General features: G+C 32.7%; 1 long non-coding RNA gene across 1 annotated transcript in view; it reads left to right on the plus strand.

The window, feature by feature from the left end:
- LOC117315447 overlaps nucleotides 1-9,001 on the plus strand; it is a 52,949-nt gene extending 43,948 nt beyond the window's left edge. Inside the window, exons 2-4 of the long non-coding RNA XR_004529702.1 lie at nucleotides 6,524-6,634; nucleotides 8,014-8,106; nucleotides 8,915-9,001. This is a non-coding gene — a long non-coding RNA (uncharacterized LOC117315447). The remainder of the gene's footprint in view (nucleotides 1-6,523; nucleotides 6,635-8,013; nucleotides 8,107-8,914) is intronic.
- The last annotated feature ends 17,059 nt before the right edge of the window (nucleotides 9,002-26,060 follow it).

Below are 26,060 nucleotides of genomic sequence, written 5' to 3' on the forward strand. Positions count from 1 at the left end.
TAACATGGATCCTTTCTCTGCATCAAATACTTTCAGTTTCTAACTAACGTCCTTCTTCTTTCTTTTCTTTTCCTATTTCATTGTAGATCCTTGCTTTCCTAACCTTAATTTTCATAAACAAAATGGAATATTTTCCCATTATGTGGTTATTCTCATTGTACCAAACATTATATCCTTTTTTCACTTTCTGCAAAGGTTCATTCGTGCAATTGATATACAACATGAGTTATCTGCATGATTTAACGCTTTGAACTTCCTAAACGGTCTGGTCCTTATAATCGTTTCATACCTACTTTGCCTTATAAACTATGTTATGTATTGATATCATACAGAAAAGGTTGTCACTTATAAGTATACAGTCAAATTATAAATGACAGAGATATTGCAAGTGACATGAGTAGTTAAGATCATAAACACTTATTCTGAAATATTAACACATTGATCTTTAAAAATCGGCATATCTATACCAAATATATAATTTCACTTTGTAAAAAATCGTAAAAGATGTACATTATCTACAGCAATAGTAGTATAGCAAACATTTCTCAATATGTAACAACCGATTTGCAGTCAATGTAAAAATAGCATGTAATTCATCAATTAAACATCAAAATTCAACCGATTTGAACCATATAACAAATAATACTGAAATATAAAATCCAGTTTATCCCATAACCACGCTTGTTTCACAACTGATATGGCACGTGATAAAATTCGTAGCAGTGTGTTATTGTTTTTGTTTACACACCACAGTGTGTAACCACTTTCTAAGCATCCGATTGGTCATCTGTGACCTCCAACGAATCTGATTGGCTAACCTCTAACCTTTGACCACGGACTATTTTTACTACACTCACTAATCTTCTCTTTTTTTGCCGTCTGTCTTCAAAAGATCAGCATGGACACGTTTTGTTGATTTTTTGGTGCTCAACATTAGCATATTAAACTGGGTGAGAGGGGGTCCCCGGGTGTCCTCATAGAAATGTCGATTAATCTTGGGTTTGAGTCGTACGAAATATAATTTGATGGTAAAATAGACGACGGAAGCGAGATATTGCATCGATTTTATAGGCCTAGTAGCGAGTTAAAACTGACAACCAACCCCCCAACCCCCCCCCCCCCCCCCCCCCCCCCCCCTCCCCTGATTCTGGATATGCAGTGGATCCCGAAAGCAATGAATGCATTATCAAAACAATGAACAAATGTAATACAAAATGGTTAGATCGCTGCCTCTACATCGTAGTCATTTGCTCAACACTCCAGCTCGGTTTCCGAAATATTTGTTGAAATGCACGATGTCTTGAATAAATAAATCTCAGAATGAACATTTAACATCACAATAACCAGTAATAGCATACCTACGAAATCCAGGAAAGGACCGATAATTGAATATGACAATGATTAGTCTAATATTCAGCGGTGACGTTCAACTTCGCGATGACGGTGTCGTCTTCGAATATTTCGAGCGGAGTTATTTAAACAAGTTACCTATTAATAAATAACACAGATACAAGGACTTTCAAACTTATATTTCGTTTTGTAACATAATATCATTTACAAATATAGTACAGAAGATATGAGTCGTGCATCTAAAATAGATAAGTTTTTGTTCATAACGACCTATATTTTGTCCCGTAGTGATTTGGTTCACGGAATTTAGTTGCTACGTTGGGAGAATTTGAACTTGACATGCTTACATTTATAAGTAAAGAAGTTATGGGATAAACAAGTTCCCCTACTCGTGACGATTGTTTATCATTTTTATCCAACTCTCGTTAGTTAATTTTCTAATTTTGAAAAGACACTCGCTAAAACTCGTGTCTTTTCAAAATTAGAATATTAACTAACTCGAGTTGGATAAAAATGATAAACAATCTCCACTCGTTGGGGAACCTCTATTTATTCTGTAAAGGTAAAACCTAACAGCGTTCAAAAAAGTGTTAATGCTATGATATTTCAGAGGCTGTTATGAATTACTCTAACACACACATATAAACCCTTGGAGACACTGATGATTTTCAATTATCTGAGTTTCTAGTTTGCTTTTGCCGTCTTCTCCTACAACCAAAACTACCATAGTTATTTATGTTTAAACCGTACCATATTTGGTAATAGACGAAATACTAGGAACATTGGTCTGCCATCGTTTAAACATCATTTAATGTATATCTAGTGATCGGTCTGAATTGTTTCCATGAAAAACCATACAAAACATGCTATGTTAATAACACTGACAAACAGCACAGGCACCACTCTATAAAACTTCCTCGTATACAGGATATGATAATTGTATCAAATAGAGGGACACTTTAAAACTCAATACCTAAACAGCTTTAAAGTTGTCTCTCATTTGGAAATATACACAAATAATATACCGACCACAAATTTTGCTATGAATCCCAATAGCACATTTCATTATCCATAAATAAATAATTAACAGCCTATATACCTTACTATAAACTTTGGTATTTATTTAATAACACAGAACAAAACATAAAGCTTATCATAACAGTATGAATTCACCGACCATAATTTCCTCTTGATCATCCATCAAAATCATAATGAGAAAAAATAATCACCATTCTTTGTATCGTCCATTAGTAAAAATTCAACACTATAATGTTTTCCTCTGTATTTACACACAAACCGCACCCTCATTTTAATCCCCAAGAACTTCACATATCACATCATCGTGCTTATCCTCCAGAACTACACAGACCACGCCCCGTTTATCCTTCAGAACTACACGGAGCACATCCCTCCTGTTTATCCTCAAGGCTTATTCAGACAATCATCTACTTTTCATCCGCTATTACTAATTAGTACATCATTTTTTTGGGTTAAATCCATTAAATAACTAACAGAAAACAACACGGTACACATCGATAACATCAGCATATATCAAACAAATTAGATAAGCTTACGTATTCATTTGATTAATAGTGGAATGTTCTACTAGACAAGGGATGTTGCTTTTTTATATAATAAACAGTTCATTTGACTTCAGTTTGCTATAACTTCCTAGAAATAATTCAAGTTAACATTTCTATCTATATAGCAAATATCAACATTTTTTTACAAAAAAAAGGAGTAAAAAGTAAAAGAAAACGACATGTTCTGGGTGCTTAAATTCTACAATTTGTCCCTACATCTTTGCACATGATTTTCGTTATGTCTGATACTTTCCTTAACGTTTATCTGAAGTGTTCATTTGATCCTTCCACTTTCATTTTAAATTTTCATTTAATAGAATTGTATTAGCAATGTATCATCCTGGCTAAAACATTGATACCTACAATCTTACATATGTTATGTGTTAGTACGTGCATTAAATCAATGTAAAGGCAATTCTGTTGAGGTGAAAAACAATATATATGTTTATAGGTGACTTTTTAAACTGCTTACTAAGTTCTCTGCTGTTAAGATAATTTTCTATTACTACGGATTTACTGTTGATTTGATTATCAGCTGTTACTCGTTTATTGCTGATTATATTATCTTCACTTACTTTGTTACTGCTGCTTTCATATCTGTTTACAGTGGATACGATTATCTATTGTTTCGTGTTTACTGCTGATTAATTTGTTTACTTGTCAATAGAATATTCGATTATTTACTGGTACTTGCTTACTGCTGATTTGTTAATCTTCTGTAAATCATACGGGTAGGTAAGTAGTGCACTACGTTTAGACTAGTAATACTAGTTGCGTTTGGACTACATGTATACTAAAGCTGCACTACGTTTAGACTTCAGGTAGACTAGTTGGAACTTGACAGGAAATACAATACATGTATATATGTGTATAGGTGACATTTTGTTAACTGCTGAATAGGTTCTCTTCTATTTAGATAATTTTCTATTACTATAGATTTACTGTTGATTAGAATATCTACTTTAGCTTGTTTACTGCTGATATGATTGTAATGTGTTTACAGTAGTTATGATTAATGTATTGTTACTTGTTGACTGTTAATAAGATTATCTTCTCTTACATACTGCTGATTAAGTTATCCGCTGTTACTTGTTTATTTTTGCTGGTTCGATTATTTAGTGTAACATGCTTACATCAGATTGGAGTATCTACTGTTACATGTTAACTGCTCATTACATTGTCTTCTGTTACATGTTTACTGCTCATTACATTGTCTTCTGTTACATGTTTACTGCTCATTACATTGTCTTCTGTTACATGTTTACTGCTCATTACATTGTCTTCTGTTACATGTTTACTGCTCATTACATTGTCTTCTGTTACATGTTTACTGCTCATTACATTGTCTTCTGTTACATGTTTACTGCTCATCACATTGTCTTCTGTTACATGTTTACTGCTCATCACATTGTCTTCTGTTACATGTTTACTGTTCATCACATTGTCTTCTGTTACATGTTTACTGCTCATCACATTGTCTTCTGTTACATGTTTACTGCTCATCACATTGTCTTCTGTTACATGTTTACTGCTCATTACATTGTCTTCTGTTACATGTTTACTGCTCATTACATTGTCTTCTGTTACATGTTTACTGTTCATTACATTGTCTTCTGTTACATGTTTACTGCTCATTACATTGTCCTCTGTTACATGTTTACTGCTCATTACATTGTCTTCTGTTACATGCTTACTGTTCATTACATTGTCTTCTGTTACATGTTTACTGCCCATTACATTGTCTTCTGTTACATGTTTACTGCTCATTATATTGTCTTCTGTTTCTTGTCAATAGAAGATTAGAATATTTATTCACTTGTTTACTGCTAATCTTCTGTAAATGATATTGGTAGACTAGTAGTCCACTAAGTTTATAGTAGTAAGACTAGTAGCGCTTAGACTACAGATAGACTAAAACTGCACAACGTTTAGACTACAGGTAGATTAGTAATGCATAACATTGAAACTATATTGAGACTAGTATTGCATTATGTTAAGACTACAGGTAGACTAGTAATACTATGTACACTATGTTCAGACTGCATGTAAACTAGTAGTACAATACGTTTAGACTACATGCAGACTAGTAGTGCAATACATTCTGGCTACAGGTAAACTAGTAGCACAATAAGTTCTGGCTACATGTAGACTAGTAGTGCACTACGTTTAAACTACAGGAAAACTTGTTATACATTACTTTTAGACTACAGGGCGACTAATACCACACTATATTTAAACTACAGGTGGACTTCCAATACAGAACGTTCAGATTACAGGTAGACTAGTAGTTAAATGTTTAGAATACAGATAGACTAGTAATACACTACGTCAAGACTACAGTAGACTGTGGATGTACTGCCTTCAGACCACAGATTGACAAGGAGTGCACTACGTGTAGGATAGTTGCGTTTAGACCACGGGTAGACTAAGTATTACACTACGTTAAGACTACAAGTAGACTATTAATGCATTACATTTTGATTACAGGTGGACTAGTACTGCAATACACTAAGGCTACATATTACAAGTAGTACACTATGTTTAGACTGCGAGGTAAAGTAGCAGTGTATTACATTGACACTACGTGTAGACAAGTAGTGCAATACATTAGGACCACAGGTAGACTACTAGTGCACTACGTTAAGAATATTTAACACTACAGGTACACTAGAAGTGGACTACGTTTAGACGACATGTTATGTAAAATTATGAACGTTTAAACAGTAGGTTGACTAGAAGTTCACTGCTTTTCGACTTCCGTTACACTTGTAGGATTTCGACCACAGGTACACTAGAAGTGCTCTACGTTTCGAATACATAATGGAGTATTGTAAGGGGCGGTAACTCTGTCATCGTTCCTTCCGGAACGTTATTAAAGAATGGGCTTATTTGCCCATTTTACCGGCTATTGTAGCGATTTCAGGGTGGAAAAAAATGGCACATACAGTTTTGATGTTTTTTTTTTTTTAACAATTGCAAAACTCGGCTAGATCTGGGTCTTGATGTATCTGGTCCCTGTGGAAATTCGTATTTATGAGATATTTTGGGTCAAACATGCCAAAATCGACATTTTGACTTAGAGGTTATGTTTATATCATAATATATGATGTTACTTGTTTACTTCTGATTAGATTATCAACTGTTACTTGTTTACTTCTGATTAGATTATCAACTGTTACTTGTTTACTGTTGATAAGATTGTCTACTGTTACTTGTTTACTGTTTATTATATTATCAAGTGTTTATTGTTTACTGTTGATTATATTTTCGAATGCTCAAGCTTTTTGTTGATTAGAGTATTACTTGTTAACTGCTGATAAGATTATATACTGTTACCTGTTCCCGCTGGATAAATCATGGACTGTAATTTGCGCTACACGGCTGATTTATTATATAATACTGAAGTACCAACTGTTCTATCAAAATGTTATTGGTGACATTATAAGTAATATCAGGGCTTCAAAATGTGCTATTTAAGATCGTGTTTAGAATGTAACTTGGGTTTTGTTTGTTTTATTCTAAGTTGAGATCTTCAAATTATAAAAAAAAAAATGGAACATTGATACTATTTCTTTTTAAAATCCATTCAGGAGTCGATTGTCCACGCAGATAATGACAGCAACACTCCGAAAGAGACAGAAACTCTCACATGTACCGACAAATATCGACACCTCATCTGGTGAAAAGCCGACACCAAGGTGGTGAGTACATGTGCTAACATTATTTAACACTTACTCATTTATTTATTTAAAGCTAAAAAAAATGGAAAAGAAAGACACATTTTCATGCCTAATGTAGATTTGTTAACCGAAATAAATGTATCTGCCTCGCCCTGTCAACGAAGACGAATGTTCTATGTACAAAAACGGGAACTCCTCGTTTACGTAACTCTATATTCGTATATACTCTGTATTCAAACGAGTTGTATACTCAGTGTTCTTAGTAAAACGGTTTTTTGATTTGTAAAAGTACATTTAAAAAATAGGCTGAGGATCCAGTTGGATCAAATTTGCTCCCAAACCATGGCTCCTCATGAAACTCCGTATAAACAGATATAGACTACCTTACCTACCACAATTAATATACCTGTACTACGTTCAGTATAATCTTGTTGTATTTACTGCTGGTGTTGAATATTAAAAGGTGATGCATGATTGCATACAAGAAAAATTTGGCCCATGTTTTAAGCAACAGTTACTTGTATATGTTTGAAGGTACTACTAACCTCCGAAGTTTTTGGTTCATCTTTTTATCTTTTAAATCAAAAGTGCATTGGCAATTGATTGCGCATGGAAGAAATTCGTGATATATTTTGGCCTTACCAGCAATCATAATTATAAGCGATTATTTCGGATCGCTGTTATCATTTGCTAGTGTTAATTAGATTGTTGTACAAACGTTGTCATTTTATAATTTTTTACTGACCAGCAGGATCTAGCCCGCCAACGATGTACTATCTTTTAATTGATTGGATTAATATTCTCTAGGAAAACGTCTGAACTAGCTTTCTTACTTAATCAAACCCTTTATTGATGTGGAAATATTTATCTCTGAAATTGGATATCTTAAAACCTTTTACTTGGTTTTATTTTGATTGATTTATTTATCATTTTAATTTTAAGAATTATAATTAGGGACTTTCTAGTTATCCAGAGACAATAGACTTTTAATACTGAACGGTTTAACAGTAGTCAGAAAAAAGTTGGAATTAAAATGAAATGGATGATGGATCTAATATACGCTACATACGCTTGGTAGAGTAGATTTGAGGTAACTGTTGTTTACCTACTATCAAGGTCGCATGGGTATGCACTGCGCACAACATCTAAATCGGTTGTCTTTGTCTTCATTTTGATTACTATGCTGATAACAGCCATATTATTCAATTGTTTCGTGTGTAGAGTTATGTCCAGGGATGTTAAGGGTCATAAGGATGAAAATTTTCCAAAGTTTTTGTTTATGTCTGAACAACTATACCACACATCAGGGAATATGTATAACATCTAGTTAGTTACAGAAACTGTTTAGCATTCATACCAGTAATGCGGCTGACACTTACATATTGTATTACTTCTGCCAGGTGGCAAACAGACAATAATTTTCGGAGATGTTTGACTTAGATTATTGGAGCAGCGAACATCAAGAATAAACACAGACTAAGGACCGCTCTAATGTGAGTTGCTTGTTTGTACATGAAGTTAATTCCGTTCAAGAAATATTGCTATTGTGTGATTAATTATGATATGTTGTTAAAAGCATTCATGGAAAGGAAAGAGGAACAGTGTACAGAATTATGCAAGGAATGTCAATCTTTCATCGAGTTTATGAGTCATTTTGACGTAACTAAACAATCATTTGGCTTTCAAATTATACATTGTACTTAATAAGTAAACTAATAGATGAAAGCCGTGCATTGATGCTTAATATTTTAAAACTTCATACTATCGTGGCAGTTGGTTTTTTTCTGACACCGTGAAGAATTTTATAAAACAGATGCACCTAAACCTACATTATGATTGTTATTTATCTGAGATGTTACGCGTCCTTTGAATAATGAATTATTAGTAAAATAAAAGATGAAACCATACATTGGTGCTTAATATTTTAAAACTTCACACTATCGTGGCAGTTGGGTTTTTTTACACCGTGAAGAATGTTATAAATGGCTAAAATGTATATCATCTACAATTTAATAGTATTCAAATCAACAGTAATATATTTTATATTTTACGTACTGATTCCAAAACTTTTTGACACTTAATTTTTCGATGTTTTTAATTTTGTTTTTTAGTATATAAAATGCAATAAACGAAAATTAGATAGTTTCCCGTTTAATATAACATATATATTTTAATATATAATTCGACACTGTTTATCGTAAATCTATCATACTCGTGAAAAATGTGTTATATTAAACGGTAAACCATTGAATATCCTCTTTGTCTTCAATAAATAAAATGTAATTTGATTATATTACTCAGATGGAGTGGAAGCTTTGGAAAGCTGCTTACAATGGCGACAAAGCCTTAGTGAAAAACCTCTTAGAAAAAGGTGCCGACCTGGATAAGGTAAGAGCTTTCGATCACTTCTTATTACAATGTTGAACACACGCCAAATGTTTGATACGTGCTTAAATCGAGAGTGTATACCCATTTTTGAAAATTTTGATCTACACAAAAATATAAATACACGAGTTAAATAGCTGAACAAAGCTAAAAAATACATTTAACTTCCGTCAACCTATACTATTTCGCAGATTACGTAATATTAGTATGAATGAATTAAATAAACATAATATTTTAAAGTAAGCGTTCAATGGACCAAGTACAATACTTCTAGTGACAAGGCAGTGAATGAGGGCACGGAAAATATGTCAACATTGCGTGCGACATTCAACTCCTGCTTGCTTAACATTACCTAACTATGAAGTTGATGAAGGATATCGATCTGGGATTAAGATGTTACTTCTTTGATGTAAATGTTTGTCAAAATGACCAGCTGCGATGTCAGTGTACGTAAATACGATTTTTTTTTAGAAAACTCTTTAGGAAGCTCGCGTCGGTCAGCTTAGTAAAACTACCAATATTTTGATCAACAGGTTAATGGGTTGTTTGTGTGATCTTTGCAGTACGTTTATGACAGAAAAAAAAACTATGTTACATTAAACGGGTCGGGTCATACATTGCAATAAAGTATCGACGTTTATGATTCAATAAAAAATATAACAATGACTCTACATATCTACTACAAGTACGTTTATCTGTTGTGTAACAAATGAAACCTGTGCTGTTTTGAGGCCTATAGCCGAGCTGCTCCGAAATTAATCTGTACAGTAACGTTAACGTAGTAACGATCATAGTTCTCACGAAATGAAGAACATTTAATGATAAATTAACATTGAATTAGATAAAATACTACCATTTTACACAACACTTAAATTATTATATATCTATGCATGTCTCTTGACCGACCATGACAACGTTACATATCACGGGTGATATGACGCTTGAATGCCGACATATGGTATACCACTCGGAACTTGCGTCTTTGTTTTTTTATGGTATTTAGTTTATTTGGTAGAAATATTCGCGTGTAAATATTTCCACGTGTTATCATCTCATGTGGATAATTTCGCGGATATTGAATGGTCGCGAAATAAGCAAACATTTCCTAGCCGCGAACATTTCCACTTTTACAGTATATATATACTTTTTATTTCCTATGAAAGCCGTAATATGATTTGGCATATCAATTTTCATTGATAATATACATATACAATTTGCAACAGGAAAAGAAATGATCAGCAATTGACTTGTGAATTGATTTGAATTGAATAGAGAACTATGTTTTCTTAAAAATTAAAAGGAAATATATGTTTGTGGAGATATAATATGCAAGAGTGAGTCTATTGCTGCAAACACAAATCATACAAAAACAAATTCTCAGGACATTTCTAAAATGTTGCCAAGGAATGACGCGAACTGTAAAGTGAGTTTTCAAAATCCATTCGGCATTATATGTTAGGGGTTTTATGGAAACAACATTATTGTCATATAAACTGTTCGTCCTTTTTTGCTTCTCTTAAAGTGAAACAATATATGTGCATGTAATAACCAACACGTATCCTTAAGTACACAGTAAATAAAAATACGATGAAATGGTTGAAATATCTTTAATTTCAAAGTTTCAAATCATGTTTATTAATTGAATCAGGTAGCGATTACTGAAAAGATAATATAAAACATCGTTTTTAGATATTTTTTAATCCAGACCAAAGAGTTGTCTTAATCTATCACAGTGTCAGTGCTTTTTTGCATGTTTAATCAATGGTGGCATGTAAAACAATGGTTTGGAAACTTATCTAAACATCAAACAAATACATCAAAATATAACTTACATATCCCATTGCAAGTACAACTAGATACGTGTTAGCTCCATTTCGCACAACATGTCGAAAAATTCATTTCGGTAAAACAATTTTTTGGTGTTTCGAATATTTAGGTATTCTTAATAGCACGAAAATGATTGAATTAACCTTATTTTAAGATACAATTAAATAATATGAATAATGTCAGAAAATATAACAATCTACTGACCAATCTGCAACTAATAACTAGTGATATTGTTCGTGAGTTTCACAATTCGGTTTAGTTTACATATCTACAAGAAATAACATTTTTTCCAAATGTCATACAAAGAAATGATTTTTTTTTTTAAACAATACAAATTTACTCTTCATTACTCTTTGTTGTATTCACTTTTTTCTAGTCTCTAGATTCATGTGATAACTCTTATTGAAGTACCATCGGAAGAAACCAAATAGTTGTTCAGTGAGTAGGTCTCGTCCTTGAAACTTTTTACTTGAACTGAACGTAATCTGTCACAATATTTGAATCTGTCGGAACAGACGAATTGGCTTTTTTCGTAGTTTTTTTTTTATTTTACCAGTTTCAAAATTTAAAAAAGTCAACAATGATTTGTGGATAACATATTGCGCTCAGAGAGTTTGGGTGTAGATACCACGAGCTATCCGTTCGTCACATTTTGCAACATTTCTCGAGCAGATTATTTTGAAAACATTAAGAACATGTCATGATTATCCTCATACATATTCCGCGTGGTAAGATCATGAACAGTCTAGATAAAGGAACTTTGGAATCACATGATTTTCCCTTCGACTACATTGTTAACATTTACCACTGTGCTGCTTAAATTGAGTCTTCAACACTGGCCCACTTACCATTTTTACAATTACAATTTTGAGGAAGGTTATCTCACAAACATGTAAATATAAATTTTTATAAATTCATAAGAACTTTTTTACATGGTCCATCGTCTTGTTTTTATTTCAGCACCAACGATTCACCTTAATTAACAGCGAATCACATAACTCAACTTCTCCAGACAACATCACACTAAAAACAACATATGAACTTTGGGAACTTTTTTTCATTTGAATATCCGATCAGTAAGCCATAATGTATCCATCCTCTTATTCAATTTTCCCCCTTGACGGGGATAACACAAAATTAATTTTGATTTGGTTCTCTTGTCCCTAGAGCACGTTTCCGTAGTATCTGATCAAAATGATGCTTGATAACGATTGTTTGACATTCCACTAACCAATCAATTATTATAATAACAATCATTGAACATTATGTCGTAGTGTGTTTCCCATTTTAGTTTAGTTTATAGTGAAGTAATCGTAAATAAGAAATGTCTTGCTATACAAATTGGTTGCTCAGATTATATCATACTTGAGTGGATTAATGTTACTCTTGTGTGTATTTATATTAAGTATAATGTTGTGTTTTTACATTCACAAGGGGTTGTTTAGTTATGTTCCAAGATAAGACTGTACTGGATTAATTTGAGTTTTTTTTTTCAATTGACGCTTGACAGTGTTAATGTTTAAAATGGATAAAGTTTCACATAACACTTCTTTTTTCTAGTAATCAACACAATCATGATGACAACTATGTCTAACAAAATGTCTCTTTAAAGAATTGAAACTATGTATAGACAATGTTAGAAACAATTACGACCAAAAATATTAAAAGCATAAATCAGGAATTCGATGTAAAGAGAAACACAGAAAGTTGCTAAATGTGACATGATAATAACGGAAAGTGTTCCTGAGTGTTATCATTGTCAACCTGTAGGATTTCACAAATTACTAATTAGATAATTATTCAATATATTTGTATGAATAGATTCAATAAATATAACCTATTAAAGTAGACGTTCAATCAAAGTGAAACAATGTACCAAGAACAATATGCCCAGTAAAAGATTTGTCCGTGACAGGTCATGAATGAGGGCATGAGCAACATTTTGGTGAAGTTTAACATAACGTGCGACATTCCACTCGTCTTTGGCTGACATAACCTAAGTATTAAGCTGATATCGATCCCGGACAAAGATGTTACTTCTTTGATGAAAGTCTAAATGTTGGTCACAATGGCCAGTTTTGGTACATGACACATCGCCTAGCTATGAATGGTTAATGTGATAATTATCCATAACAAATTACTCGCATAGATATCCACTCATTTCGGTATTACGTTTTAATGCAAACATTATCGATTGATATGCATATGATATCTGTTTTTTGTTACATAACATACCACAAACTGTCTATTTCTTCATGGAAAGTATACTGATCATCTGTGCTTTTAAGACGCATGCAAAATATCTGTATTGAAAATGCATTTTTTATCGATGCTATTGATTTGAGTTTGCTTAAGGTTTATGCAATCTTGTAGTTAGGCGAATGCATTCCGATGATAATGATTAATTGAAACTTGTAAATTATTTATAAGATCCTGCAATTTTAAACAGAAAGCATTGTATGCAAATACATTTCCTTTGTATACAAAAACATAGAGGTTCGATTGTTTTTCAAATAAAAAAAAACAAAACAAAAATTATTTCAATAATATCCATCACACTTTTTTATTTAGAGCTCATCTAGATTAAGCAGTTTTCCTAATTTATTGAAGTGCCAATCATATTTGCCATATTTACGGATGGCTGGCCTTGTAAAAATGCATATAAAACAGCAATTTATAACATTTTGCAAGTCTTATCTTAAACATTATACTAAGCTCTTTATTTTTCAATAAAGGAATATTAAATATAAGAACGATTGACAAAAGTGCGAAACTACTAAAGAAACTGTGAATCCATTGTTCTATAATTAATATTGACTTTTGATATTGGATATGTTAAAACTATGACCAGTAATTACCTTTCTTGAATTCTAAAAGTTAGTCTAGAAGAATGAACATCTTTATCCAGTTAACTGACGTATGTAGATAACTCCTGATCTCTGATTACTATAATCGACCTTACACTAAAGGTCCTCGTCCCATGTCGGTCCCGTCATTTTCATATTCGAAGAGCAAATAAAGACCAGTTATGAAAAATTACATCCATTCTCACATTTTAACTAAACCTACCAATATTGGGAAAAAACTAACAATACATGTATATAACATTTTTTTTATACAAGAATTTTATTCGTCCAGCATTATTGATATATATATATATATAATAATAATAATGAGCAAATGCCCATGTGACGGTAAATAATAATAAAATAAAAGGCCAAACACATATCTGCTGTCTCCCTAGTACTTTTGCGGCTACATCCTGCCGCTCTTCAGGGGATTATATATATGTATAATAAATAGAGATTGCCTGGGTTGGGGAGCCCTGGGATCAACCCCCTGAACAGTAGTGTATCCTCACGCAGGAGGACTTGCTCACTGCACTCAAATTAATTCTAGGAGTGTGTAGAACGGAAGGTAACTTTTAGCAAAATGTTCTCTTCACTGAAGTATATTAAGTTTCAAAAAGATAAGTTCAGAAGGTATAGTCCAAAATGTAAGAAGTAAATTTAAAGTATCAAATAGTATAATATATACTATACATATATATATATTTATATGTGGCTCTACTTGTTCAGTGCAGATGCAAATAATGGAGAGATCAAAATATTCTAATAAAGAAACAAAACAGAAACAACAAAAGAACACCACATTATACATTCGCATTATGGACTCAAATATATAAACATAGCACATCAAATCACATCCATAGCCACCAAAACAGGTATACGTCATATGAAGATTGACATATTAGCGTTACAACTGCTGAATCATGTATATGCATACTATTATTGTAGTACACAAATGACTAAAAATTGGCATATATGTCCAGTGAACGAGAGAATATACTTATAAATCACAACAGTATAGAAAAATCAAATATATATGTACGTTTGATCAATTACATTAGTAGAAATCGTAGTCCACAATACAAGAATTAAAGTTAAGTTGAAAACAGGATAAGTACTACCACTTATGTAGGTAAGGTTGGGAATAAATCACGTTTCTCATTCATTTTGACATACCGTGATGGTTATTGTTGTTTTATATTATCAAACACAGGTCGGTAATTACAATTTCATCTACCGGTCCTCATCCATTTGTCCACTACAACAGCAGTTAAAAAAATAATTCTCGAACATATCTTTTCAATTAATTCATACTAGTGGGGTGACACCTAAAGGAGTGTCACAGAAAGAATAAAGTGTAGTTATGGAAGATAACTCTGGTTGAGCACGAAAGACTGAGGATGATACAGAAATGTCCGTCTTGAGTTCAGAGGTTCAATGCACGAGTCCTGGTTTATATCAAAATCGGTCAATGTTAATATTTCGACCAATAAGAAGCCTCAGCGTGGTTATATGGCAAACAAATCTGTGAGGTTGAATTTGCATCTAAAATTTCACCAATTTAATTCCTCTATGAGGTTGCTATGGCAATGAATCCTATGTGGTTGTATTGGAATTCCCATATTTACCATTTTGCATCCAAATTCAATGTCTAAACTTCGACCAATCAGAAGCCTCGATAACTAGTACACTGGTAACCCCCAAAACCTTTATTTCCTTTCCTTTAGCATTCATACCTCCACTTGCTCTTAATTTCCTCACTTTCACTTAATTTCCTCACTTGCACTTAATTTGTTCGCGGTACATTTAAAACTCTCAATTACGTTTAAATATTAATACTGCCGCGAGGAAATTGAAGGATTTGCGGTTATCTCTCACTGTAATAATTTTCACAAGGCTTCAGTTTTCTGGAATATGACACATTAATTGATTATTAAACATCAATTGCCATCTATGCAAGCATACGTTCAGGGTCTCGTGTGTGCTGTTGTTCAGTGAGGTAATCACTCACTACTATAAGGAGACCCAGCCTCAAAACGATCCTGGTTGCAATATATACACGTGGTGATGAAACAAGCAAACAATCAGCCCTAAGAGTTATCGCCCCTTACTACACTCCCTTCTTTATTTCATCAAATCTTTTAATGCATACATTTTTTGACAACATTTTTGCTATTTCATATTTGAATGACAAAAACTGATTCAAACCTTTAAGTCTAAGCCTTAGTTTTTTCATAACACAGAGAATATATATCTACAATTTCACATATAGTATAAGGAAAGTAAAAGGTAATGAAAAGCAGCCGGTATCTCCAAAAAGTACTGTTTCCAATTTAAAATCAGTTACTTTACTAGTTTTATCAAATATTCAAGGTTTAAAATTTGAAAGTTGAAAGTATTATGGACATTCCCCAAAGGATGCTCTATGGTTTCCATTTCCGTATTGTGAGAGACTTTAATAGTTTTTAAATAACCATTTAGAGGAAGAACGCGGTGTTGTCGCCAGTATTGAGATCACTGCATTGTTGTATCTTTCAGTACATATTTTTAAAAGCATCATGCTGTTTCCATTTCTGTTCAGCTGTTATTTCAATCAAACGTGTATAAATGTCCTTAAATCCTTTATTATTCTTCAATATCATGTAAATATGACTTGGAACCAGTGGTCTTTCTATTGTATTTTTTGCCATTAAGAATAGATCTAGATCCTTACATATTTGTTTGATGGACTGACATATACTCTGATCAAGCAAAAAAAAAATAATCTGATTCTTATCAAATTTCTGTTTAGAGTTGATAAAAGCTAGAAACTTATTATATTGATCTAATCAATCACAAACATTTTAACACCTTTTTTTTAACCATTTTCTGTTAAAAAAGGAATTGTTGCCAATAGAGAAATTGGGTTATACCAAATCGGAAAGCTTAAGAATTCTTGCGAAGTTTGTACTTGTGCTACTTGTGAAATTTTAACCAATGCATGAAAAATATTTTTCCAAAAGTCAATATCAGTTCTATAATGTTTAACAAAGTACCTAAGTCTGATATATTTTCAACAATATTGATCCAACATTTGTTTCAGTTCTTAAGTATTTTTCGCAATCATGTAGACTTTAGACTGCAAATAAATTGTGATGTATTCATCATTTTGAGCTCTCCATTTACTTAATTTTGAACAATAACACTTCTTTTAATTTTGTCAACTGGTGATTTCTAAATAAAATTAAGGAAAATATTCTACAATTGTTGTATAATGGCGTTGTAAGTGGTTGGGATAGATATACACACATGGTTTAATTTTGGTATAATGATTGATTTCAATACTACTATCCTACAAGCAGGTGTTAGAATTCCCCGTAACTACTGACTTACACTGCTCTATTTTTCATGGCTTAAGAATAATTCATCAGAGCAATTTCTTCTAAGTTAACTGAAAAGTCATGACAGAGTAATTTTAATGTTGTTTCCATCCATTTTAGATTCAATCTGTGATGGTACACATCTGCACTAAGTTTTCCCCTTCCTTTCCAAATAACTTTAGTTTTATCCTTATTTACTTTTAAACCAGATTTTTTTTTCCAAAACACTCTAATATATTTAATGTTTCACGAGTTTCTAGATCCATCTAACATTATTGATGTGTCATTTGCAAACAGTGACAGTTTATGAGCTTTTTATCCAATTTGAATACCATGGATATTTTATTATTCCTAACAAGAATTGCTGATATTTCAGCGACAAGCAAGAATAGATATTGAAAGACCGGGTTCCCTTGTCGGCAGTCCTCCTGTATGTTGAAGAAATCTGACAGAATACAGTTTTGAGTTATACAATGTAGAAAATGTATTTTCATATAAAGATTTTATCCATATTTTGGCTCTATCTCCAAAATCAGAAAAAGACAATTACCTTATTTTGAAATCTTCATGAGACTGCGTCGTAGGCTTGTTCAAAGTCTATGAAAATTAAAAACCCTGGTATTTTATTCAAATCAGCATAAATTATGATGTCATAGATTAGTCTTGTGTTTTCACCCATGCATCTTCCAGCTAAAAAAAAACTGTGTTTCAGAAATAATGCTATCTAGAACTGTTGTTAGTCTATTTGCTATACAAGCTGATGCTTATTTTTTACAATGTTTAAGAAAAATTATAGGTCTCCAATGTTTTAGTAAATGTCTATAATTATCTACCTTTGGTATACAAGTGATGCTACCTTGTCTTAGTCTAATCAATAATTCCCCATTTATGTAGCCAAAATAATGGGATCTTATAAAACAACATTTCAAATTTATCCAGAAAAATCTGAACAAGGAGACTTGGAAAAATCTGAATCAATCACACACGATCACAGGTAAATCGGGCTTTGTGCATGTGCATCGATGTTCCGGAACTTATTCCACATGTTATAGTAAATCCGCCATTACGTCATACCAAAACATCGTCAATTTTAAAAGCACATAAAAAACACATCGTTTCATTTAGGCCACTACAACAGTTACTACATCATCCAAAAACTATCACACTTATGGGATATAATCTTGTTGGTAATGCACATTGTTGTCATTAATCCGTATTTTCGAAAATCCATTGGGTCCTATTTGACATGTCCTAGTTTTGTAATTAAGCCAACATTACGCTAAACCAAAACATAGTCAGTGTTAAACGCACACAAAAAGCACATCGTTTTGTGTAAGGCACTACAAAATTAACTACATTATCCTAAATCAATCATACTTATGGGATATGATCTTGTTTATCATGCACATTGTTGTCATATATCCGTATTTTCGAAAACCTCATAGGGACTTTTCGAAAATTGAAGATTCCCGTCGATCTTACCTGCGGTGTGCTTGACATTCATATTAAAAACACAAACACTGTGACAGCAAATTGTGATATATTTCACATTGATGACACTTCTGCACTTTGACATTAATGAAATAAAAGCACTTAATTGGAAACGGGTGATGATTTCAAATAGAAATTATGAATATCGATAATTCTAATCCTGTGTCTGGTTTTCAAGTTTTCTCCAATATGGCGTCAGGTGAAGACTGAACCGAGCGACCGCAAAGGATTGTGGGAAGGTCAATGACCACCACTTAGACATAGGGCAAATAGAGAGTAGCCAAGCTCTCTATATATGTCTCTGTATATACTTAAAATGAGAGTTTTCTAACAGCAGTTCCACTATATATATATAGCCACTTGTAGTCGAATGATCAACACACGACATACATGCCAATTATTCCCATTGGTTCCTTTCAACTATACTTTTATTTGAATGTCCAAATAAATTGCTGCTGCTTTCACTTAAGAAAGTGTAGCACAACCATTATTTAATAGCATATGCGTCCTGTATGTGGAATTCGAAATTGATGTGTTGTGAACCAATTTTAATTGTTTTTAAATGTTCCAAGAAAATCCAGTGTTTATACATTTCTGTACAGATGTGCTTTCTTAATCTTTGAGCAAAATCACCATGTAATGATAAGATGTAATGATAAATTTAAACAGTGGAAAAAACAATTACTATCAACAGGTACATCATACACATTGTTAGTCTGATTTTGAATTGTAATTTTTTTGGGGATATCATAATGTACATGTATACGCCATTCTAGATGTTGATTTAAATACAACTGCAAATGTCAATTCAAAGAAAAATATCTCTAGAAATTACACCAAAATAATGAATAGATCTGTCTATTTTTGTACTCTTAAAAAATGTTTAAAAACAAAAATCAGATATTTTTCCTTAAAAACTGTCAAGGTAATGTGTAATTGAAGAATATATAGAAGAGTCTTATTTTTTTTATCTATATGTTGCAATAAATTGAATAAGTCTTTTTTTACAGTAGCTTTTAAAGCATATACCAGTTTAGAGTATGACACTATATATACAGTATATTCTCTACAGTAGGCATAAGCTTAAGATTCATATTACCGAGAGTATTCTGCATTGTGTCTATCTAGATCTACCAGTATTTTGCAGAAAAATGTCAACTTTGCTATAAATTATTTTACTTTAGGAAACTAATGGCATATCTGTAATATCATTTTTTAAATATTATTAAAATGAGGGGAAAGAAGTGCAGTTCCAATAATTAGTAATGTTGCACTGGCAGTGTGATATAGCAGTTTCAATAGTATCCCTTTTTTATGTAAGATCTAAGATTTCTACATGTTTCAAATTCAAAATTAGATTTTAAGTGTAAAATGAAAACTAATTTGTTGGGGGAGGAATAACCAGATCAACCAATTTACCAATTGTGTGTCTTGAATATTGGCTGTGTTGACGTGCGACTTTGGTAATAGTTGAAGCGGACGACCCGTGAAATATGACCTTTCATGACATTACTTTTTTAATTTATAATTTCCGACATACCGATTCTGCAGCCGGGAATTGTCGGTATGTTCCGTCCACAATCAATTGCAATCTCAACATATCGGCTAATTTTCGGCAATCATCGGAAATGTGCCGAATGTTCCCTGTTCCGTCCTGGAAACCATAACTCGAGCTACATTTTATTCGCACGCTATAACAGATATATTTTACAAAAATGATTAGTCAGAATTATGAACACACCAACTGCATTTACGTAACGTCAGACTTGTTATGTGAACATTTTCTACAGACATCTGCACCAGGGTTCCTTACTGTTACTGTTTCCGTTTCTCCCATATTTTTTTTCTGGCTGTTCCATCCCGTAGGACGTTATGCGAATTGGACTAGAATATTTTACATACGTGCACCTGAACGGGAAAGAGCTTCGCTCTTATTATGATTTGTATAAAAATGTACTTCCTCTAAAATTTCTTTCTCATCAGTTATTAGCTCACCTGCCGTGGCGCTGCGTCCGTCGTCCGTCCGTCGTCCGGCCGTCCGGCCGTCCGTCCGGCGTCAACTTTTCCATTCAAGCAACTTCTTCTCAATAACCAAAAGGCCCAGAGACCTAATATTGGGCCTGTAGCATGCTGGGGAGAAGGGGTCTCAAGTTTGTTCAAATGATTAAAGTTGACCTTCATTCAAGGTCACAGGGGTCAAAAAGGCTAAAATCTTTAAACGACTTCCTCTCAATAACCAATAGCCCCAGGGATTTGATATTTAGTCTGTAGCATGCTGGAGTGAAGGGCTACCAAGTTTGTTAAAATGAATGACATTGACCTTCATTCAAGGTCACAGAAGTTCAAAAGGCTAAAATCTTTAAACGACTTCTTCTCAATAACCAAGAGTCCCAGGGAGTTGATATTTGGTATGTAGGATGCTGCGGTAAAGGGCTACCTACTTTGTTCAAATGAATGACCTTGACCTTCAAGGTCACGTCGATCAAGTATGCTTAAATCTTTAAATAACTTTTAGTGAATAGCCAAAGTGTGGAGAGACATTATATTGGTCCTGTGGCATGGTTTCAAATAACTGCAGGATTCATATATGAAAAGATCACTGCATTGCAGGTGAGCGATTTGGGCCCATTGGGCCCATGTTACTCAACCACTATCTTTCTCTATTTTAGCAATATTTTTATTAATATAATTATATGTATCTAAATTACAAATTTTTTTTTATAGTTTTTCTCCTTCTAGCCAAATTACGTTTGATCTGACTATATGACCCTTCATCTTAATCTTTCTGAGGTCTTCTAACTCATTCTTTTCTCCTTATACATTTCCAAATTAGATACCCATGAATTACTTTTTCAAGCATTTCTATATCAGATATTAACATTCTTTCTCTTTTATCGCTTTCTCTTTTTTAAATGATGCATGTGATAGTGTTGTTCCCCTGATCTCCATGAAGAGTGTTTCCCAAAAAAGTTTATCATCAATACTAACTTTTGTACATATTCATGGAGAAGAAAATTCTTTTTTTATTTCCGTAGGCCTGTGTGGTACACCTTAACCACTCGGCCACCGCGGCCCCCGCCTTTTACAAAGTAATTAATCTAAGTTCTAATGATATAATTCAATGGTGTGATCTGTATCCGACATTAATATTAGTCTTATAAATAATGTTTAAGAGGTTTTATGTGGCGAGGAAGAAATATAATCTTCCTTGTTTAATTGTTCTTTTTTCTCCATGTACATGTATATCGCTTGTGGCTGGGATAGAAATCTCTAAAGGATCATTCAAATTATTTTCTTCTATTATTTTCAATAGGCATTTACGTGCATTAGGATAAGTTATATGTTAATAATTATTAGTATTTATATAAGGGTCTACAACTAAACTGAAGTCCCCTCATAGGATAGAACTAGTATTACTGCAACTATTAATTTGTTCATCAATTTTTTTCATAAAAATCAGGATCAACTCTATTTGGACCATACGTATTAACTAATGTGAGTCTATTTCTCTCAATGCTAACATCTAGCACTATTACCTTACCTTGCAAATCACTCCATAAACAATACATTTCAAATTCAAAGTTATTGTTAAAAAGAATACATACTCCTCCCCATTGTTCAGTAATTTCTTTCAGTGGTCTTTTATGCAATGGGTGTCCTGTAGACAGATAATATCATAATCAGTGCAATGACTTTTTTTTTAAATTAAAAACATCAGCCCTTTTCTCTTTTTGACCTAATCCTCTACAGTTTGCAGATGGTTAGGGACCAAAGGTATTTTAAAAGTGGAGGAAACTGGCGTCGAATTTACAGTTGAAGTCATTGTAACGAATTCTATCGCAGACTACAACCAAAAAATTCAACAAATCAACAGTGTGTCGTCAAACAAGCTTTGGCATTCATAGCCAATTTACAAAAAAATAATATGTCTAATCGAATCGGCATATTTCAGTCAGCAGCGAAAAAGACCTTGTCTGTGTCAGCACCTTTTCGATGGTATACGCAGCTTCATGCTTTACAAGAATCAGCTAGGCACATCCACGTGAAAATAACTTGCAGACAGATGCTAACATAGCTAGCGTGAATTAAATCAAACCGATTCGTCGCGAAGCTTTCCACGAGAAAGTTAAAACGCTGCATGACTATTACACTTGTATTCAATATGATTTCTGCTTTTTGTGCCAATGCTTCTCGCCAAAAGCATCTCTCTATTGTGAAAATAAGTATATATAACGAATGAAATTTTGGTTAATGATTATCACTCTGTTGAATAATTCAACTTGAATTTTGAATTTTAGTCACTTTGACCCTTTTAATGCATACCCATCTGTCACTGGGGTCAGTCAGGGCCAACATGTGCATACCATCAAACTGTTATCCCATGCTGATAACGTTAACCAGGTTAGAAAGAGTTCCAATACAAATCTAACAAAAAAAAAAAGGCAAAAAATGTGATTTTTATTTTAAAACTATAGTATAGTTTACTCCCTCCCCAGGGGCAAACGTGTGACCCCAGGGTTAAGAAATTCATAAATTTCGGTAGAGCACCATAACACCTTCCCATCTCTGAAGAGTGCTTGTTTCTGCCATATCTAAGAGTAGATCAGAAGATTTTTGAAAATTCAGTCAATTTGACCCTTTTTAAAATCACCCATCAGCCCCTGGGGGTCATTCAGGGCCAACATCTGCATACCTTAAAACTGTTATCACATACCCATTTAGGTCACCGTGACCTAAAAAGACAAATCATTAAAGATAAATGCTTAATTAATTTTAATCATTCATCAGACAACAAAATGTGGTTGATAGCTTTTAATTTATATATTAAGCCTAAAGTTTCAAAAAATATCAAATTATACTGAATATCTATTCAGACAAATACTCGACAAAGTCAAAAAAGTATATCTAGTTCGTATTAAAACATTTTTTATTAATCATCAATTTTGTAAAATCAATAGGTTTGAAATATTTTTTCTATTACAACATTAATCCGTTATAAATAAAAGTTCATTTTCCTCTGATAATTATAATCCCTTAGCATTTATTTCGAGATATATTTATAAATAGTGATTTGTATTGGGGATTCCTTGAACTGTCCGTTATAGAGAGGTATTCGCTATAACAGGTTCGAATGTATCATAAAACAGATACCTTTCCATTTGCTATATACATTTTCATTCGTTATAAACTTCATGTTATTTCCACATGGAAAATAATTTGATCAGCAAACAACATGATGGACTGGAAATGAACGGCATGTGCGGCTTAAAACCGATTCGTCGCCAACCTTTTCCGCAAAAAAAAACCCCTAAAAACGGTACAGGTATTATTAAATACGGTTTCTGTCTTTGATATCAATGCACCGCCCTAACAATTATCTTTATTGTAAAAGGAAGCATATATAACGAATAAAATGGTAGTTAGTTATTAACATTGTGTTGAGTAATTCAACTTAAATAATAAAGCGTTATCCCATTTCTGTTTTTGTTTCAAAACACAACTGAACATAAGGATACAGTATATTAATGATTGACATGTTCTGACAAATATTTAAATCAGCATATTCCGTCATAGCGCTTTATCTATCATAATCACGTTTGAATCATCAAAGTTAACCTAAGAATATTGAGTTTAACATGATTTATTTATTTTCCTTCAGCAATAAACAAAAACAGGGGCACTAAGTCACCAGATATCATGACCAGCTTGTCTACCCTTGAATAAACACTTGTATTGATATATGATTATATCTAAATAAGATATTTTCCCATAGCTATCATATGTTTTGATTAAGATAAATCAACATTAGTTATATATATATACATATCAAACAAACTACTTTGCAGCATAACAAAACAATGATCAGAAACAACCTTCTTAGAATCCTAAAACTCGGTCTCGCAAATTGCATATATCTTTAATCTTGTTAAATGACGTATATGCATAACTCTTGATTTGTCGGGAATTTTTCTTGTTTTTTTTTTATTCTTTACTGATGTTTAAACTGCATTTTTACAGATATTTCAAGTGATAGAAATTACCACACATGTTATTAAAAAAAAGAAAACTCCATGTAATCCAACAACATATTGGATGGAAAACAGGCATTATTTGATATAATAAGCTAAACACACCAACGCGAAGATAATCTATGATGCTAGGGTATCCCGAAAAAAAACAGGATTAAACCGATCGTCGATAACTTTCCGAAAAAGGGGCATGGTTTGTCGTTTAAAAAAGAAATAGAGAAAAGAAGTATATATAGATAATATAAGTTGAAATCAAAATATAAAGAAAGGGACATTTTCTATAATATATTTGAGCTTTGAGCAGTTTACGTGATCATTTTCTTTAACCGATTAGATAGCCACTCATTTCGTTATTACGTTTCAATGCAAATATAATCAATTTGTATAAAAAAAAATATATATATATATTTGTCGTTATATAACATTCCATAGTCTGTTTATTACTACATCCAAATCATACTGCCCATTGTTACACTCAAGTGACCGTACAATAAATAATTGATGTAGTGGCTTCCCAAGTTAACATTGCTGCCAATGGAATTGAGTAAAACAATGACTCTACTAGTAATTAGAAACTTTTTTTAACACAAATAACAACACAAATATGGTTTCTTGTGTCCGTTATACGGAATTTTGTACTACTTTACGAACAAAAATAAGTGCCCACTGTCCGCATTAATAAGGCTTCCACTATATACATGATATCTATATAGTGATTTGTATTAGGAATTCCTGGAACTGTCCGTTATAGAGAGGTATCCGCTATAACAGGTTCGAATGTATTAGAAAACAGATACCATTCCCTTTGTTATATACATTTCCATTCGTTATAAACTTCATGTTATTTCCGCATGGAAAATAATTTGATCAGCAAACAAAATGATGGAATGGAAATGAACGACATGAGCGACTTAAAACTATTCAACTTCGAACAACTGTGTGCGCAAGCTAGGTACGTCCACGTAGCTCAACACAAAAATTAACATTAATCACAAGAATTACTAATTCACCAGATAACATGATCAGGTGGTCTTTCCTTGATCAAAACCCCTTACATTTTTATATCTTTATATATTTCCTTAAAACTATCACATGGAATTGATATAGATTCGCATTCATAATATACATTTTTATTTGGGAAAATCACTTTGCAACATGATAGACAATAATCAGGGACTGACCTTTTGAATTCTTAAACTCAGTTAAATGGATCATCACAAGATATCTGTTTTCTTAAACAATAAAAGAAAACATAATATTGTGGTGATATGATATGCAAGAGTATATTGCTTCCCACAATTCACACAAGATGACACATCAGGACATTGTGGATATTTGCCAAAAAATGCGCGAACTCTATTCAAGTGAGTTATCAAAGTTCATTCCACGTTGTATATTAGGAATGTCATGCCAACAAAATTACTGTCATATAAACTGTTCGTCCTCTTTGTTTCTGTTTGATTAAAACATATATCTACATATAACAACCAGAACGTATCCTTTATTA

Source organism: Pecten maximus, chromosome 17, assembly GCF_902652985.1.
Source record: "Pecten maximus chromosome 17, xPecMax1.1, whole genome shotgun sequence".
Classification (NCBI taxonomy): Eukaryota; Metazoa; Mollusca; class Bivalvia; order Pectinida; family Pectinidae; genus Pecten; species Pecten maximus.